Raw genomic sequence first — 18,213 nt, 5'->3', positions numbered from 1 at the left:
CACCTGGCGCTGTGGCTGGCCCATGGTAAGTAAGCACTCAGGGGCTTTCTTGGCTGCTGATCACGCTCATCCTGACCATTGGTAGCAGTGGCCTCGTAGTAGAGACTGAATATTGGAGACGGAATACTGAGGAGTAGGTCCCACCGGCACCACACACACACAAACACATTTACACGCTCCTCTTCGCTGGGTGACTTGTTCCCCGGCCACAGCACCCTCCCCAGCACCCCGTCAGCATCACCACCCTGACACCTGCAGCCAGAGGCAGGTTTGGGTGGCAGCGGGTGGAGGAGGCCTGAGCTGGTACCATCTTGTCCTTTCTGCACACATGGACAGGCCGTCCACTCCAGGCCTCAGACGCCAATTTCTTTTCTTTCTTTCTTTCTTTCTTTCTTTTTTTTTTTTTTTTTTTTTTGTACTGAGGATTGATTCCAAAGGTGCTTTGCTGCTGATCTACATCCGTAATCCTTCTTATTTATTATTTTAAGACGGCGTCTCACTAAGATGCTGAGAGTCTCTCTAAGTCACTGAGGCTGGCCTCAAGCTTGCGATGCTCCTGCCTCGGCCTCCCGAGTCTCTGGGATTATAGGTGTGTGCCTCCCGAGATCTTCCGTTACCAGTCTCACTGCAAAGCAGAGCCATGATACGATGTAAAGACCCAAGTGTGGGGCCAGAAAACCCTTTGAATTTCCTCTCTGTGTCAAGACCTTCGGTTCCCTACTCTGCCCTCACTGCACCTGACAGCCTTCCTGGGCCCCCTCCTTGAATGGGTCCTGCGTGCCGTGACCTGGGTTCCAGTGGGGAGGAAGGGGAGGAGCGTGGGATGAGGCCCGGGCCTCCTCTGCCTTCCCCAGGGCCAGAGAGACATCTGTTCCCCGGGCTGTCACGTCAGCACAAAACGTGTGCCAAGGGACCAGGAGGACGCAGACCATGTGAAGTGGCTGGTTTTCTGAGGGTCTCAGCTGACTCTGGGAGGCATGAACCAATACTGAGGGGAGAGCCCCACACTGTGCTGACCACCGGGGCTCCCTACCTCCTTCCCCATGCACACAGGGAAGCAGAGGGCTCAGGAGTGGACCTGGCTTAGATGGCCAAGGCTGCGGATCTGGGCCCACAGGCCAGGTCCCTGCCGGCTCTGCCTGAGCAAGCCCAAGGCGGCTGGGAGGCTTTCTGTTCCACTTTAAAAAAGAAGACGTGATTCCCATCTTTCCTGATCGGACCCACTCACGCTCATTCACAGCTTGGCAGGCTTTCAGCCCGCGCCGGCATCCGTCAACGCCTCCTTCCGAGGCAGGTCTCTACCCTGGGCGCACGGGGCTGTGGAGGCAGAGGCAGGTGCTCAGACATATTCACTGTGCGTTCTGCGCCTCCTGGAAATGCACGATCCTTACAGGAGATAAGACAGGGCTGTTGCCAAACGATGATGTGAAGCCACGGCGCCGAGTGTGGTGAGGGTCCCCGGAAAATCGAAAGCTCTCGGGTGACAATGAGCAGACAAAGGGGAGGCTTGGGACACGGGAAGCTCTCCTTCCCCAGCGCTCCAGCCCCGTGGACGTGGTCAGAGCTCTGAAGACGGCCCATGCTTCAGGGGAAGTCAGGCTTCCGACTGCTGAGCAGGGGTGAACGGTACAGTGTCCAGTTAGTGAGACAGAGCATGCAGATGAGGAAACTGGGAGGGCTTTGATTCCTCCTAATATCAAAACCAATATTTGTTACCTAGCTATTATGGGTCACGCCCTGAGTTAGGGACTTTCATTGTATTTTTTAACTTTTACAGTAACCCTTCGGATGTGTGTGAGGCCAGCCTGGGCAACTTTCTGAGACTGACTCAGGATAAAACATGGAAAGGGCGGGGCTCATAGCTCAGTGGTAGAGCTAGCGTTTGTTGAGCATCTACTATGTGTCAGACATTGTCACAAGCTCTACACATGTATCGATTTGTTTCTTCCTCATGACACCATTATGAAACCGATGCTAGTACACCCGCCACTTTATGGTTGAGGAATCTGACTCACCAGAGGTTTTATCAGTTGCCCAAGGTCAAATACAATGCAGTCTGAGAGTCGCGCTCAGGCAGGCCAGTTCTAGAGGAGCAATGCTGAGCTCCTCGTGAGTCCCACACACAGCCTCTTCCAGCTTCTGTAACTTGATTCATATTCTTCCTTCAATCTCAAATATCATTCCCTTCTTCCTTTCTGTGGATAAAAATAAATTTTTTTTGGGGGGGGTACTGGGGATTGAACCCAGGAGTGCTTTAACACTGAGCTACATCCTCAGTCCTTTTCATTTTTTCTTTTGAGACGGGAGTCTCACTAAATTGCGAAGGGCCTCACTAAGTTGCTAAGGCTGGCCTCAAACTTGTGATCCTCCTGCCTCTGCCTCCCAAGTCCCAGGATTACAGGTGTGCACACTCAAACCCATAATCTTTCAAGACTTGGTTTAAATTTTTTTTTTCAAACTCTGTCTTCCTTCCTTCCTTTCTTTTTTTTTTTTTTTTAAAGAGAGAGTGAGAGAGGAGAGAGAGAGAGAGAGAATTTTTTAATATTTATTTTTTAGTTCTCGGCGGACACAACATCTTTGTTGGTATGTGGTGCTGAGGATCGAACCCGGGCTGCACGCATGCCAGGCGAGCGCGCTACCGCTTGAGCCACATCCCCAGCCCCCTTCCTTCCTTTCTTACTTCCTAAATTAGGCTAGGGCCTTAAAGTGTTTTTTAGGGTATATGGCTTGGCCCAGGGATGTAGCTCATTGGAAAACACCTGACTAATGTGCACGATTCCTTACTGCTGTGAAAACAGAAAAGAGAAGCAGATATTGCCACAGAACCCTGTGGGCATCTTGTGTCATCACTTCTGTTTATGTGTCTGTCTCCCTCTTAGACTTAAAGTGACTCAAGGACAGATCATACCAGATGCACCAGTGTGTGCATGCATGCATGCGTGTGTGCGTGTGTGCATGCGTGTGTGTGTGTGTGTGTGTGTGTGTGTGTGTGTGTGTGTAGCACTGGGGCTGGAACCTAGGGGTGCTCTGCCACTGAGCTACATCCCCAGCCCTGTTTTATTTTTTATCTTGAGACAAGGTCTCACTCTATGGCCCAGGTTGGCCTTGAACTTGAGATCCTCTGCCTCAGCCTCAAGAGTTGCTGGGATTACAGGGACATGCCACCCTGCCCGACCCACACCTTATTCATCTTGATTTCTCCAGTCTTAAAGAAGAAAGCGTGACCCTACCTGACCCTGTGGTACCACCAGTGTCTTTCCTGTCTTCTATAATACTCCTCCTCAATTGCTGTTTCTAATGTCTTTCATATTCGTTCTGGAACCTCCTTAGCCAGGTCTTTGTCCCCGTTACTCCATGGAGAAGTTCATGTCAAGGTCACACCTGGCCTCCTGCCCGGTTCTTCTCCAGACCTACCCACAGCCTGTGACACGGCTGAACACTCTTTCCTCCTGGATATTTCTCCTTCCCTTGGTCTCTAGAATACTACTCTGAGCCAGGCATGGAGACACACACCTGGAATCCCAGCAATGTGAGAGGCTGAGGCAGGAGGATCCCCAGTTCAAGGCCGGCCGGCCTGGGCAACTGAGCAAGACCCTGTCTCAAAAAATAAAATGTGAAGCCAGGGGCCGTGGTGCACTCCTGAAATCCCAGCTTCTCAGGAGGGTGAGGCAGGAGGACTGAGGGTTCAAAGCCAGCCTTAGCCAGTTGCTGTTCGCAACTCGGCAAGAACCTGTCGCAAAATGAAAATCTAAAAAGGGCTTTGGATGTGGCTCGGTGGTTACGCACCCTTGGGTTAAATCCCTGATACCAAAAATAAATAAATAAAAAGGGCTGGAAATGTAGCTCAACGGTAGCGCACCGTGGGTCCAATCCCGAGGATCAAAACGAAAGCACACCCCAAAACCAAAGACTACGCTCTCCTTGGCCGGCTGGCTGTTCTCTTTCAAAGTGTCCTTTGTGAGCTCTCTGTCTCCCTGACCTCTAATCGTTAGAGCGCCCCCAATTTCCATCCCCCGCCTCTTCCCTCCTCTACACACACTCATTCACGTCTCAGGTGATCTCACCCAGTCTCATGGCCCTAAATACCATCTATATGCTAATGATCCCCAAATTTATACCTCCTGCTCAGAATATCCTTTCCTGAATTCTAGATTCTGTTATTCAACAGTTTAGTGACTTTCACGGCCCGGGTGTCTAAGGGACAACCCAAACTGGTCGCATCCAAGTCCCAGCCCCTGATTCTCCCTGGGCCCTGCCCGCTCACCCACCCAAACCGGCTCCTCTGGGCTCTTTTCTGTCTCCATAGGGGACCCTGGTCTTTCCTAATTGGTGGCAGGCAGGCTCCACAGTGGCCTCTCTGCTCCCACCTGCCCCCCTTTGCCGTCCACTCATGACACGGCAGAACGTCTTGGCTGCTGGAAACCTTGGTTCTCTCTCTGTGACCAAAGTACCCGCGGAGCGCAACCTGAAGGGGGAAAGACTCATTTTGGCTTATGGTTTCCCAAATCTCCGCCCAGGGTGGGCTGGTTCCAAAGCAGAAAACTCATGGCGGAAGGGCCTGAGAGAGGACAGGGGCTGGCTCCCGGCAGCCAGGAAGGGGGCGGGGGAGACTGGAGGAGATGGATCTTTCAGGTGACGACACTTGCTTTCTGCAGCTAGGTTCCCACTTCTCAGCCATCCACCCGCCCAACTACCAGTGGATCAATCCCTCAGCTAGACGGAGGGGACCAGAGCCCCCAGGACGCAGTCATCACCAGCAACCCCACCTCTGAGTGTGGCTGCACTGGGGACCGAGCTTTCCATACCTGAGCTGTGGAGGACATTCCAGATTCAAACCACGACACCCCTTTCTGTTTTATTTGTCTGACGTATGAATTGTGCATGTCGCTCTATAAAGGCAGGGGGCTTGTTTGGTTTTTTGTTTTGGTTTGGTTTGGTTAGTTTGTTGGTCTGTGCTGTCACTGAGATTTCCCCAATGCCTGGTTCAACACTGGGCACACAGTAGGCACTTGACACATGCTGGTTGAATGCATGAATGCCCTTTTCCGGTTCCAGTACCTTCACCCTCTGTAAGCTCCCAGTCGGCTGCACCCTGCACCGTGGTGCCTCCTTATTGGCACAAGCTCTGCAAAATTTCCAAAGCAAAAAAAAAAAAAAATGCTCCTCCATTCACATGTAAATACAGAAACACAGCCCCGAGCCAAAGAGAAATTACTTTTGTGTTCTCCCACACGTGTGTGGATCGCCGAGGCTCGGCCCATCGATCAGAGTCGGGAGCAGACAGCCAACGAGAGAGGGAGGCTCACTTACAGACAGAAGCGGCGACTTGCAAACCGGCTACTTGATGAGCAAAGTTGTGGGAAATGCTCTCTTCAGAAGGGAGAGAGGCAGTTTCTGGCTCACCTGGGAGGAAATTTCTGGTTTATTGTGTTTCTCTCCAAAGTTATGGCTTTCCAATCCTGCCAGAGGCCACCAGGGGAGCACTGCCGTTCCGAGCGGGGCTTCCAATTCTGAAAAATTAATTTTAAATAGAGACACATTACACCTCCCCGCAGAGCACTTAGCAGGAAAGTGCTACTTAGACTCCGCTCAGCTGCCAGGTCTGCTCAGGCTGGGGTCCTGATGGTGGGTGGCTCTGGGTCCCCAGCTCAGCCCCGCAGGTCCAGCCTGGCCAGGATGCCCCCTCCCCGTCCCTCTCCAAGTCTCTCCGCAGGGCTTTGCCTTCTCTTGCTCTTTCTTGGCCATTTATATAGTTCTTGGATGCCTGGGTTTTTTTTTTTCTTCTTTTGTCTTGTGCTGCATTAGGAAGGAGAGGTTTCGAAGACACAATGAAGGTGCCAACATGTCGTTCATTAGAGGAGAAGACCCTTCAAAGGCCACGCTGTTTACGGGGCTCACACTGAGTGCAGGTGCTGACCGGGCACCGTGTGCAGGTAGGAGGCGCAAACACTCAAGGGTACCGAGAAGAGGCCTGGGTGCAAAGCAAGCCGAGGGGCAGTGTGCGGCAAGGACCTGTGACCATGTCCTCCGAGCTGGGTTCAAGGCCCTTCACAGCATGAAAACTGAGACCCTCAGGCCAAGCGAGCCGGACTGATCCTGTTAGAGACGGCCCAAGGTCCACTCAGGCATTTGGAGACAAGGGACGGGGCTTTGGTACCAGGCCCCGGTGAGGAGGGGGTCAGAAGCAGCAGTTTGTCTGGCACTGGCTGGGAGTCCAGGGGGGCAGGTTGGACACAACCTTGGCAAAGGTCCTCTGCAGACGTAATTTAAGTCCCAAACTGACTTTGGTCCCGCTGATTTGGAGTGTATCAAAGGGCAGTTTAAGCCTAACGCAGTGACGCACACCTGTCATCTCAGCAGCTCAGGAGGCTGAGGCAGGAGGACGGCAAGTTCAAAGCCAGACTCAGCAAATTAGTGAGGCCCTAAGCTACTCAGTGAGACCCTGTGTCTAAATAAAATATTAAAAAAAAAAAAAAAAAGGCTGGGGATGTGGCTCAGTGGTTAAGCGCCCCTGGGTTCAATCACCAGTACCCAAAATAAATAAATAAATAAATAAATAAAAAGCAGGGTGGGGTGGGGGTGGGGGACCTGCTTAATTGGTTGGGAGCAGAAATGACCCCCTGCTGCCTGACGGGGTGACACTCGTGCTGTGGCCCTCCCATGAACACGGGTGGCTTCCGGGAGCCAAGAGTCTCCGTCCCACGACCACAGGGCACTGAATTCTACCCCCGACCCCGCAAGCCCAGAAGAGGGCGCTGAGCTCCTGATGAGTGTCCCCAGCTGACATCTAGACCCCCGGGTCTTTCCCTCTGCCCCAGTTTCTCACCTACAGAACTGTGGGCAAATGAATCTGGGCGGTTTCTAAGCTACCGAGCATGTGCCAGTTTGTTCCGCGGCAATGTCACAAAGAGCAAGAGAGGCGCCTTGCCGTGGTTTAGACGGGAGGGACCCCCTGAAAAAACTCACGTGGGAGGCCACGCAAGACCGTTCAGAGGGAACTGGGTGACTCACGAGAGCCTGACCCTCCTGCAGGGATCCACTGGGGGTAACTGGGTGCCCGGAGGAGACGGGTCACGGGAGACGTGCCTTTGGGGTTTACATTCTGTCCCTGGTGAGCCAGCCTCAGTCGCCCTCCCTCCCAGTTGCCACGTCCTGAGCTGCTGTCCTCCACCACACACCTGCCCCATGACGCTGTGGTCCTGAAGAATGGAGTCGCTGGCGATGGACTGGGGCCTCTGAACCCAGGAGCCCCAAGTCAACGTGTTCCCCTCTAAAATGGTTCTGATCTGGTCACAGCAGCGAAAAGGCTGACTGCAACATGACCCACGACGTTGACTCCTGACCTCAGCCCCTTTCTTCCAGTGACACCTCTAACCCCACAGGCCTTAAGCAGTAGGGAAGCAATGTGTCAGACGGGAGCTTCTGTAGGGTCTCTTCATATGGAAAACTCCACACAGCGGAACAACCGTCTCTCCCCCGACGCACACACAAGGAGAGACACATCTCCTGTGACCCTTGCGTCCTTTTGGCCTTCTTTCCTGCCTTCCCTCCAGATCCTGATCTCCCAGGTGTTAGGAAGCCTTGGCTGATTAAAGTTTCCAGAAAACTCCACTTGAGATGACAGGCATGGGAAACACCCCAAGTGCCCCTCTACAGGGGACTGCTTAAATAGATCCTGGCGTAACCACATGATGAAATACTATGCAGCTGGTAAAAAGAGAAAGAGAGAGAAACCATCTATATAGCCAAGGAGAAATCTCCTGGGTGTATGGTTGGGGGAAAGGGGAAATCAGTGAATACTACCATTTGTATAAGAAAGGAGGAATCGCTAGGCACACATTGGTGTGGACTTGTAGTTGCATAAAGAAGCGATGTGAGTGTGGTGGCACACACCAGTAATCCTAGCAACTCAGGAGGCTGAGGCAGGAGGTTCAAAAGTTCAAAGCCAGCCTCAGCAATTTAGTGAGGCCCTAAGCAACTTAGAAAGACCCTGTCTCAAAAAAAAAATACTGGAGATGTAGCTAAGTGGTAAAGCACCCCTGGGTTCAATTCCCAGAAGAGGAGGAGGAGGAGGAGGAGGAGGAGGAGGAAGAGGAGGAGGAGCCACTGCAATGAAAAGATGGAGCAGAAGCTAATTAATGAGCAGTGCCCGTGGGGGTGGGTCTGTGGGAGGAGATAGGAGGAAGTAGACCTCGGTGAATCCATTTTTATATCACTTTTTTTGAAACTCTCAATCTATTCAAAATAAATTATTTAAAGGTACTGAAACATTTGAGAGAGAAAGGGAAGCGATTCCCAATGGAACCGAAGAACTAGGATTCTGCAATAGGCCGTTTCCAGATGGCTCAGAAAGAAGCCGGAGGTCCGTCCGTTTGGCCTGGGAACTCAGCAGTGGACACCCCTGTGCTGGGTCATATCTGCAGGTCCCAGGGGCCTGGTGACCAGGTACTTCTGAGATGTCCTGAAAGTTGCAGGAAGAGGGAGGGAGGTGTCAGGCTGTGTTTGCGGGTGACACAATATCCAGGCTACAGTAATGGTGTCACTTGCCGGCTTGGTGACAGGCTGATCTAGACAGGGAAGGTGCTAAGGGCTGAACTGGGTTCCCCAAAATTCACACATTAAAGAAGTCCCAGTCCCAATACCTCGGCATCGACTGTATTTGGGGACAGGGTGTCTAAGGAGGCCATCAGGTCCAATAAGGGCATGAGAGTGGGCATTAACCCAAGAGGACTAGTGTCCAAACAAGAGGGAATTGGGACACAGACCCCCACAAACCTAAGACAACCTGAAGACGGAGAGAAACAGAGTTGGTCACCTACAAGCCAAGGGCAGGGTCTCAGAAGGGACCAACCCCGGGGGACACTTGGATCTGGGACTTCCAGCCTCCAGAAGGCGAGAAAATGCGTCTGTGTTGTTTCTGGGGGTTTGGCGCTGCGCCCCCACAACCCCAGCGACTCTGGAGGCTGAGCAGCGAGACTGCCAGTGGGAGGCCAGCCTCGAATTCAGGGAGACCCTGTCTCAGAATAAAAGTGAAAAGATCTGGGGGTGCAGCTGGTGGTAGAGCCCCCCGGGGCCAGCCCAGTGGAGGAGGAGGAAGCAGGAGGGGAAGGGGGATTGCTGAGGCCACCAGCCAGTGGGGAGGTCCTGGGGTGGCACCCGGGGTGGCACTTTTCCTATGGAGGAGGGAGGCAGGAGGCCACAGGCCTCTCATTTCTCTCTTAGAGTCTCCTTTCCCCTGGGCCTGGGCCCTGCGTGTCCCTCTGTTCTGCTCCAGGAGTGAGGCTCGGCTCCAGGGCTGGGGCACGAGTGTCCCCCTCCCCGCCGTCTGACGGCCACCACTGTGTCCCCAGGGCCATGGCGACCGAGGAGGAAACTCCCTCCTCCCGGGAAAGTTCTGGGCGGCCCGCCCTGGAAGGGAGGGGGAGGGGAGGGGCGGCCCCCAGGTCCCCAGGTCCCCAGGTCCCCAGGCGGCTGCAAGGAGTCGCGGGCGCCCCTCCCACTCTGCTCCCGGTCCCCGCGGCAGCTGGGCACCCGCCCTCCCCTGCCCGCCCTTTGTGGCTCCAGTTGATTTTCCAGTTAATGAAACCGGGGAGGCCGAGCCCCTGCCCCCACCCCCGCCCCCGGAGACGCGGGGATTCGGAAAGCACCCCCTTCCCCCGCCCCCGGCCCAGGCTGCCCTGGGGTGACACCGGCCGAGAGTCCCTCCGCCAGCCCTGGAGGCACCGGCAAGGGGCCTGGGCCAGTGCTGGGTGGTTTGGGAGGGACACTCCTGCGCCCGCAGGTCTCATCTTGCTTCCTACCGTGCCCCCGCTGTGCGTTTCCAGGAGAGTCACTCAACCCCTCTGAGCCCTGGACGCAGCCTGAGCTGTAGGACGAGCTGGAGGGGATCCGGGACTTGGCTGTTGGCTCTGAAGTCGGGGACAGTGAGGGAAACAGAGCTTGGGTTGTCTCCCGGCCTCGCAGCCTCCCAACTGAGTAACCCTGGACAGGTTCCCCGACATCTGGGGGACTTCATTCCCCCATCAGTAAGGAGGTAGGAGACGCGGAGAAGTTCAAGTGGTGCACTCGGAGTGGAGCCGGCATTTTTATTGTCATTATTCAGCCTTGATAAAACCCCCGTGTGGACAGAGGTCCGACCATAAAGGGAAAGAATACAAAATGTAAATGCAAAATCAGGTACCAATTTTTATTTTAAGAAGAAGAAAAGGAGTCCTAACAAGTTATAAATTTCTAAAAACGGGCAAATTGAAAATCATTAGCAATCCAGAAAAATAACATGATTTTTAAAATTAACTGCCTGACACACTTATATGATATTTTTTCTCCTTTTTTTTGGGGGGGGGAGGGGTTTGAGCTGCATGCTTTTTGATTGATTCTTCATAATGACTTTGTAATGTTTTTTACAGAGAGCAGTAAGATCCTTCAGTCGTCTTCTCGCATGGTTGGCCAAAATTTGTTTTTCGTTTTGTTTTGTTATTGATAGCTTTTGTAAGTGTCTTTCAGCTTTACAGTTGCTATTGGTAATACCATGTATGATTTTAGGATTGTCAAGTTTGGAAGAAAGAAAGAAAGAGAGAGAGAAAGAGAGAGAGAAAGAGAGAGAGAGAGAGAGGGAGGGAGGGAGGGAGAGACTCCAAGTTTTCTTCATAGTTGAGCTGAAGCGTTCATCAGAGTTGAGTTTTCTCACTTGGTAGCTGATCTTCAATGGCATTTCAGAAGACAAGTCATTGACCATTTTATCCTAGTGGCAGTCGGCGGTTATGAATTTTTTGAGTGCTACCTTCATCAAATCACCGAGGAACTTAAAACTGCTCTTCATTAACTGGATCATCAGAAAGTCCACCGGCCCAGGGCAGTGGTGGCGCAGGCCTAGGAGCCCATCTTCTTGGGAGGCCGAGGCAGGAGGATCCTAAGTTCAAGGGTAGCCTCAGAGACTTTATTTTGCTGAGATGAGACCCTGTTGCAAAATTAAAAAAATAAAATAAAATAAAATAAAAAGGGGCTGGGGATGTAGCACAGTGGTTAAGTGCCCCTGGGCTCAATGTCCAGGGAAAGAAAGACACAAGGAAGGGGAGGGGGGAGGGGGGAGGGGGGAGGGGAGGGGGAGGGGAGGGGAGGGATGACAGAGGAAGGAAGGAGGGGAGGGGAAAGTTGGGACAGGGGATGTGGCTCAGTAGTAGAATGTCCTGTAACTATATAAAACCTATGGGCATACACACATGAACATGCATTGTCTATATCTTATTGCTAACAACCTTAAATCTTATGTCTTCCAGTTTTGTGATTATATTATTGTACTATTACCACTTCTGTCTTACTGTTATTTCTTCTATCTTATAATGAGGGCAGACTAAGGTAAATTAACATCACTAATTGTATAACACTTATCTTATAATCCAAGGATACTTCTCATTCTAATCTATAATTTTTAATTCTACTCTATAATCTATAACTTATTACTTGTATTGATTAATTTAGACCATAACAAAAGCATATAGTCCAATTCTCATATTTTAATGATAAATGAAGACCCAAAGTCATGAGGTATTTTCCTCAATGTTATAAGTAATTCCTTATGGGCATGTATAGCAGTTCTGAGTTTATTGGGCATTTTGCAATATAAAATTATTTTTTTATGTTATTGTGTATGCAGTCATTTTCCTGATTTCTTCCACAGCTGGTTGTAGTCTATAGGAAAGCTGTTGATTTCTGGGTGTTTGTTTTGTAACTTGCTACTTTGCTCAACTAGAAGTCTTCTGGTGGGGTTCATTTTGTTTCAGAGGGGGGGGGAGTCTTCTAGATATAGCATCATGTCATCAGCAAGCAGAAATAATTTGACTTCTTTGCCTATTGGTATCCCTTTGATTTCCTTTGCCCAGTCTTGTCTTGTTCCTGATTTTAGAGGTATTGTTTTTAGTTTCCTTTTATTCAGTATGCTGTTGGATTGGGTTGTCATGAATGACCTTTAGGATGTTAAGTTGGTAAATGTATTTAATCCCTAGCTTCTCCAGTGTTTACATGAATAGGTGTTGGATTTTATCCAAGGCCTTTTCTCTTCCTATTAGGATGATCATGTGATTCTTGTCTTAATTCTGTTTAAGTAGTGCAATACTTTTCTTACTTTGCTTATGTTGAGCCAATCTTGCATCCCTGGAAAGAAACCAACTTGATCGTGGCGTATTATCTTTTTGATGTGTTTTTGAATGTGGTTAGCTAATATTTTAAGAGTTTTTGCATCTATTCATGGGTGTTATTGTTCTGTAGTTATCTTTCTTTGATGCTTCTTTGTCTGGCTTTGATATCAGCATTATAAGGGCTTCACAGACTACATTTGGGAGTTTCCCTTACATTTCAGTTTCATGAAATAATTTGAGAAATACTGGTGTTGTTTCTTCTAAAGGTCAGGTAATACTCAGGTAATAACCCATCTGGTTCTGGTTTTTTCTTTTATGGGTGATTTTTAATTCCTATTTCAATTTCATTACTTGAAATTGGTCTGTTCAGATTTTCTAAATCTTCCTGATTCAATTTGATCAGGTCATGGATGTATAGAATTTTTTAATGTCTTGCAGATTTTCCATTTCATTGAGTATGTTTTTTAAAATAAGTTCTGATAATTCTTGGCACTTCAGAAGGGTATGCAGTGATATTGCCTTTTCACCTCTGATGTTTTTGAATAGTTCTTCTCACACTTTCAGTTAGTTTGTCTAAAAGTTTGTCGATATTATTTATCTTTTCAAAGCACGCACTCTTCATTGCACTGATGTTGTGTATTGTGTTCTTAGTCTCAATTTCATTGATTTAGGTTCTTATCTTAATTATTTCCTATCTTCTGCTAGTTTTGGAGTTAGCATGTTCTTCTTTTTCTTAGGCATTGAGGTAGAGAATGAGCTTAATAAGTTAGGATTCTCCCTATTCTTTTAATACACACAGTCAGTCATACTTTTAGAATTGCTTGTATACCATCCCAGAGACTTTGATATGTTCCATTCCTGCTCTCATTCATTTATAAACATGTCCTCATTTCTTATTTCATCCATTCTTTATTGCCAAGAGTATTGTTGAATCTCCATGTGTTTCTGTGTTTTTTATTATTTTTCTTGCTGTTGATTTCTAGATTTATTCTATTATGATCTATAGAATACATGAGGTAGTATTGATATTTTTGCATTGTGGCCTAGATTGTGATATAATTTGGAGGCAGTTCAATGTGCTTCTGATAAAAAGGTAAACTCAGTTGGTTTGGAGTGAAATATTCTCTAGATCTATTTGATTTAAAGTGTTAATTAGTGTGGAGATATCTTTATTGATTTGCTGTTTTGATGACCTATATATTGATGATAAGGTGTGTAGAAATCACCTAGTATTATTGTGTTGGGGTCCATCTAGGATTAAATGTATTAGAATTTTTTATGTAATTGAGTGCATCAAAATTTGGGGCATAAATGATTACTATTGTTATACTTCTTATTAGAATTTTCCCTTTACCAAAATGTAGTGGCCTCTTTTTTTCATCCTGATTCACTGTTGCTTGAAAAAGTTTGCCTGTCTGATATGAGAATAGCTACTCCTGCTTCTTTTCCGGAAAAAAGAAATATGCATGGAATAATTTATTTCATTCTTTTACCTTCAGCTTATGGGTGTCTTCACCTATTTCTTGTAAGCAGAGCATAGCTATATGGTGTTTTCTGATCCATTTTGCTAATGTTTGTCTTAATGGGGGAATTGAGACCATTAACACAAACATAAAGTACAAAACTACTCCCTAAATTGGATAAAGAGTATTTACTACAAAACATTTAAAAGGCAACAATTTTGAAAAATGGGAAGAATGACTTACAATTCCAAGTACTTACTGTTTGGTTGAGCTTTAATGAATGCAATAATAAAAATAGAATATGATATAAATATTGTTATCAAATAGAAAAATCTTTGATTTCGGCATTTATTACTTCAATAAAGAAATTTAGAGGGCTAGGGTTGTGCTCAGCAGTAGAGTACTTGCCTACACATGCAAGGCCCTGGGTTTGATCCTCAGCACCACATTTAAAAAAAATGAATAAAACAAAGATATCGTGTCCAACTACAACTAAAAAATATATTAAAAAAAAGAAATTCAGAAAACATTATATATTCTGTATTAATGAGAATACTGATAAAAATTAGATTTTATAAGGGCAAGTATAATAAATGAGCAGCGCTCCCTCAGTCCCAGGCCTCCAATCGCACCTCTTCTGCGGCCCGCTGGCCTCTCGCCTCTACCTTCCGCCATGTACTGCCGCCTGGGCGAAGCGCTGCTGTTGTCTGGACCCGCTGCGCTGGCCTCTGCGCCCCGACTCAGCTGCGCTGCTGGGCTGGGCCCGCGGACAACCCGCCGCCTCCCCGCAGCCGGGATTCACGCCGCCCTCCAGGCGCCACTACAGCGAGGCGGCTGCCGACCGTGAAGACGACCCCAGCTTCTTCAAGATGGTGGAGGGCTTCTTCGACCGTGGTGCCAGCATCGTGGAGGATAAGCTGGTGGAGGACCTGAAGACCCGGGAGAGTGAGGAACAGAAGCGGAACCGGGTGCGAGGCATCCTGAGAATCATCAAGCCCTGTAACCATGTGCTGAGCCTCTCCTTCCCCATTCGGAGCGACGACGGTTCCTGGGAGGTCATCGAGGGCTACCGGGCCCAGCACAGCCAGCACCGCACGCCCTGCAAGGGAGGTATCCGTTACAGCACTGATGTGAGTGTAGATGAAGTAAAAGCATTGGCTTCTCTGATGACTTATAAGTGTGCAGGGGTTGATGTGCCATTTAGGGGTGCTAAAGCAGGTGTTAAGATCAATCCCAAGAACTATACAGATAATGAATTGGAAAAGATCACAAGAAGGTTCACTATGGAGCTCGCAAAAAAAGGTTTTATTGGTCCTGGTATTGATGTGCCTGCCCCAGACATGAGCACGGGTGAGCGAGAGATGTCCTGGATCGCTGACACCTATAGGTGTCAGCACCATAGGGCACTATGATATTAATGCACATGCCTGTGTTACTGGTAAACCCATCAATCAAGGAGGCATCCATGGGCGAATTTCTGCTACTGGCCGTGGTGTTTTCCATGGAATTGAAAACTTCATCAATGAAGCTTGTTACATGAGCATTTTAGGAATGACACCAGGATTTGGAGATAAAACATTTGTGGTTCAGGGTTTTGGTAACGTGGGCCTGCACTCTATGAGGTATTTACATCGTTTTGGTGCTAAATGTGTTGGTGTTGGTGAATCTGATGGGAGTATATGGAATCCAGATGGTATTGACCCAAAGGAACTGGAAGATTTCAAACTGCAACATGGATCAATTCTGGGCTTCCCCAAAGCAAAGGTCTATGAAGGAAGCATCTTGGAGGCTGACTGTGACATACTGATCCCTGCTGCTAGTGAGAAGCAGTTGACCAAATCCTTTGCATCCAGAGTGAAAGCCAAGATCATTGCTGAAGGTACCAATGGACCAACCACTCCAGAAGCTGATAAGATTTTCCTGGAGAGGAACATCATGGTTATTCCAGATCTCTACTTAAATGCTGGCGGAGTGACAATATCTTACTTTGAGTGGCTGAAGAATCTGAATCATGTCAGCTATGGCTGATTAACCTTCAAATATGAAAGGGATTCTAACTACCACTTGCTCATGTCTGTTCAAGAGAGCTTAGAAAGAAAATTTGGGAAGCATGGCGGAACAATTCCTATTGTACCCACCACAGAGTTCCAGGACAGGATATCGGGTGCATCAGAGAAAGACATTGTGCATTCTGGCTTAGCCTACACCATGGAGCGTTCAGCCAGGCAAATTATGCGAACAGCCATGAAATATAACCTGGGCTTGGACCTGAGAACAGCTGCCTATGTCAATGCCATTGAGAAAGTCTTCAAAGTATACAATGAAGCTGGCGTGACCTTCACATAAATGGATCATGGTTAACTTCCTCACCACCCTCTGTAACTTCTGCTGACCTATCACAAGTTTACATGTAACTGCAGAAATCTTTCTCTCATGACTCATTAAACAATGGACACTGTTCTAAACAAGTCAATTTGATTCAGCCCCTTAAGAAGAAAGAAATTAAGTTTAGGGGATCGTATACAATCTGAGTGTGAAAGTAGAAATTACCTATTCCAGAAAGCCACTTAGGCAATTTGCTTTTAAATTAAAAGTGTCTTCCACCTGACTATGCTGCCTTGCTCCAGGGCTCTTCCCAAAAATAAAAAAAAAAAAAAGGGTTGTTGCCAAGGAAAGCAGTCAAGAACAGTTACTCAGTTTTGCTCTGGCAGGTCTGGGACATGCTGTAACTTTGATACATGTGAGAATTAGATATATGGTTTTTGAAAGGTGACATGGTCCTCAAATGAGTTATTGGTATTTTACATCTGCATAATAACTCAATTTTATAAGTTGCAAAAAAAATAAAAGCTGTCTTGTATACATTTTATTCTCATAGAATAAAATAAGTACATGCTGCTGTAATAAAATTGCCTTGAATCACTTAATAAGCCTAACCTTGACTCAAGCAGTGAATGCCTATAAACATAGTAAATGAAAAAAGCTAGTATTTTTATAACATAAAGTAATATCATTTATAGCTTATCAGTCATATATTGTCCAGCAGAAATAAAAAGCCTGATGGAGATCTGTCTTCATACCTGGAAACACTGGAGGCTATTTTTGTTAAAACTATCAGAATTTTCTAACTGCCATTATGACACATAGTCCAAAGAATGTAGTAATCTCCTTATCATGTTAATTGTTCTTCCCTTTTGAAGATTATTGTGTTGACTAAACCATAATTCAAGTAGAGTGTCCCAAGAAAAACCACTGGGCTCCCTGTTTGGAGTCCAGCTGGCTCTGAGCACTGACTCAACCTGTGTGCCCTCCCCTTCTGGAGGCTTTGCATTCTGCACCCAGCTTCATTAACAGCAGGCTGAAAACAACATAGGTTCTAGTGTTTATGGAGTTTTTTGGCCAGGGCCTTTTGGCCTTTTGAGCAGTGTCCCAGTGAAGTTCTAGGTATTTATGTAAGAATGAGCGCTTTTTTTTTTCTTCTTCTTCTTCTTCTTCTTCTTCTTTTTTTTTTTTTTTTTAACAATAATGCCCTTTCACAGATTTCCAACTACTTTGTAACTGCATGACTTAACCTGGTGATAAAGGCAGTTATTAAAAGTCTACATTTTCAAAAAATAAATAAATGATCAGCAACCCAGTATATATCAATAATTAGTGACAAAAAATAGAAAATGTTTTCATTAACAAAAGCCATAAAATATTAACCAAGAAAAATAAATTGAATAAAAAGCATGCAAGACTTGTAAGAAGAAAGTTTAAGCTATTAATATGGGATCTTAAATATTATTCAATGATATGTCATGTTCCTTGTGGGAAGATTAATAAATAGCTAAAATTTTATGGTTATATGTACAAACCACACAAGTCCAAACGGAACTACTTTGAATTTGAATTACTGTTAGATAAACAACTGCAATAACTATAAGAAATAATACTTTATTAAAACACAGGAAAGGAGTATTGTGGAAGAGTATGCCATAGAAGATTATTTTAAATACATATTGAATTAAGCAAAATGGTGTGTCATTGATGACAGAATATTAAATAAGGCATTACAAAGGTATAAACATTCCAGCTTGAAATTGAAATGTATATGGGGACCCAAAATATTATAAATTTGGCATTTTAACTCAGTGGGGAAAAGAATGGATTACATAATAATCATGATAACTGGATATCTTTTGGGGAAAGCATTAAATTCTTTCCAACTAGATTCATTTTCCTCATATTCCAAAACACTGAGCTTCAAACATTCTAGAAATTTCCAGATTAAAAAAGAAAATCATGTGCCCCCCAAAAAAGATTAAAAAATGGAAAAAGAACAAAATTGACTTCACCAGCCACACTGAATTTAAAAAAAAAAAATGAAGACTTTAAATTCCTTATATATCTTATAGAAAATAATGTTCAGTACTGACTTCTCAGTGAAAATATCTATTAAGCCCTAATCTCCTAGCATGCTGTGTTGAACAATTCTATGTTCGTATGTGAATAGAAATGCTAATAAATCTATGACCATTGTCTCTACCAAGGAAATGCCAAATGTACTCCATTTATCATAGCAAGGGTCTGCATAGTTGTGTGGAAGATGGAGATGCAACCCTACATCTCTGTTT

The 18,213-nt window shown here is 46.8% G+C and overlaps 1 pseudogene; it reads left to right on the top strand.

Annotated features, from left to right (window-relative positions):
• Window positions 1-14,255: 14,255 nt before the first annotated feature.
• LOC144374726 (glutamate dehydrogenase 1, mitochondrial-like) lies at window positions 14,256-16,065 on the top strand (annotated as a pseudogene).
• Window positions 16,066-18,213: the final 2,148 nt, after the last annotated feature.

This window comes from Ictidomys tridecemlineatus, unplaced genomic scaffold (assembly GCF_052094955.1).
Source record: "Ictidomys tridecemlineatus isolate mIctTri1 unplaced genomic scaffold, mIctTri1.hap1 Scaffold_844, whole genome shotgun sequence".
In the NCBI taxonomy this organism is placed as follows: domain Eukaryota; kingdom Metazoa; phylum Chordata; class Mammalia; order Rodentia; family Sciuridae; genus Ictidomys; species Ictidomys tridecemlineatus.
This window is presented reverse-complemented; position numbering and strand designations above follow the sequence as displayed.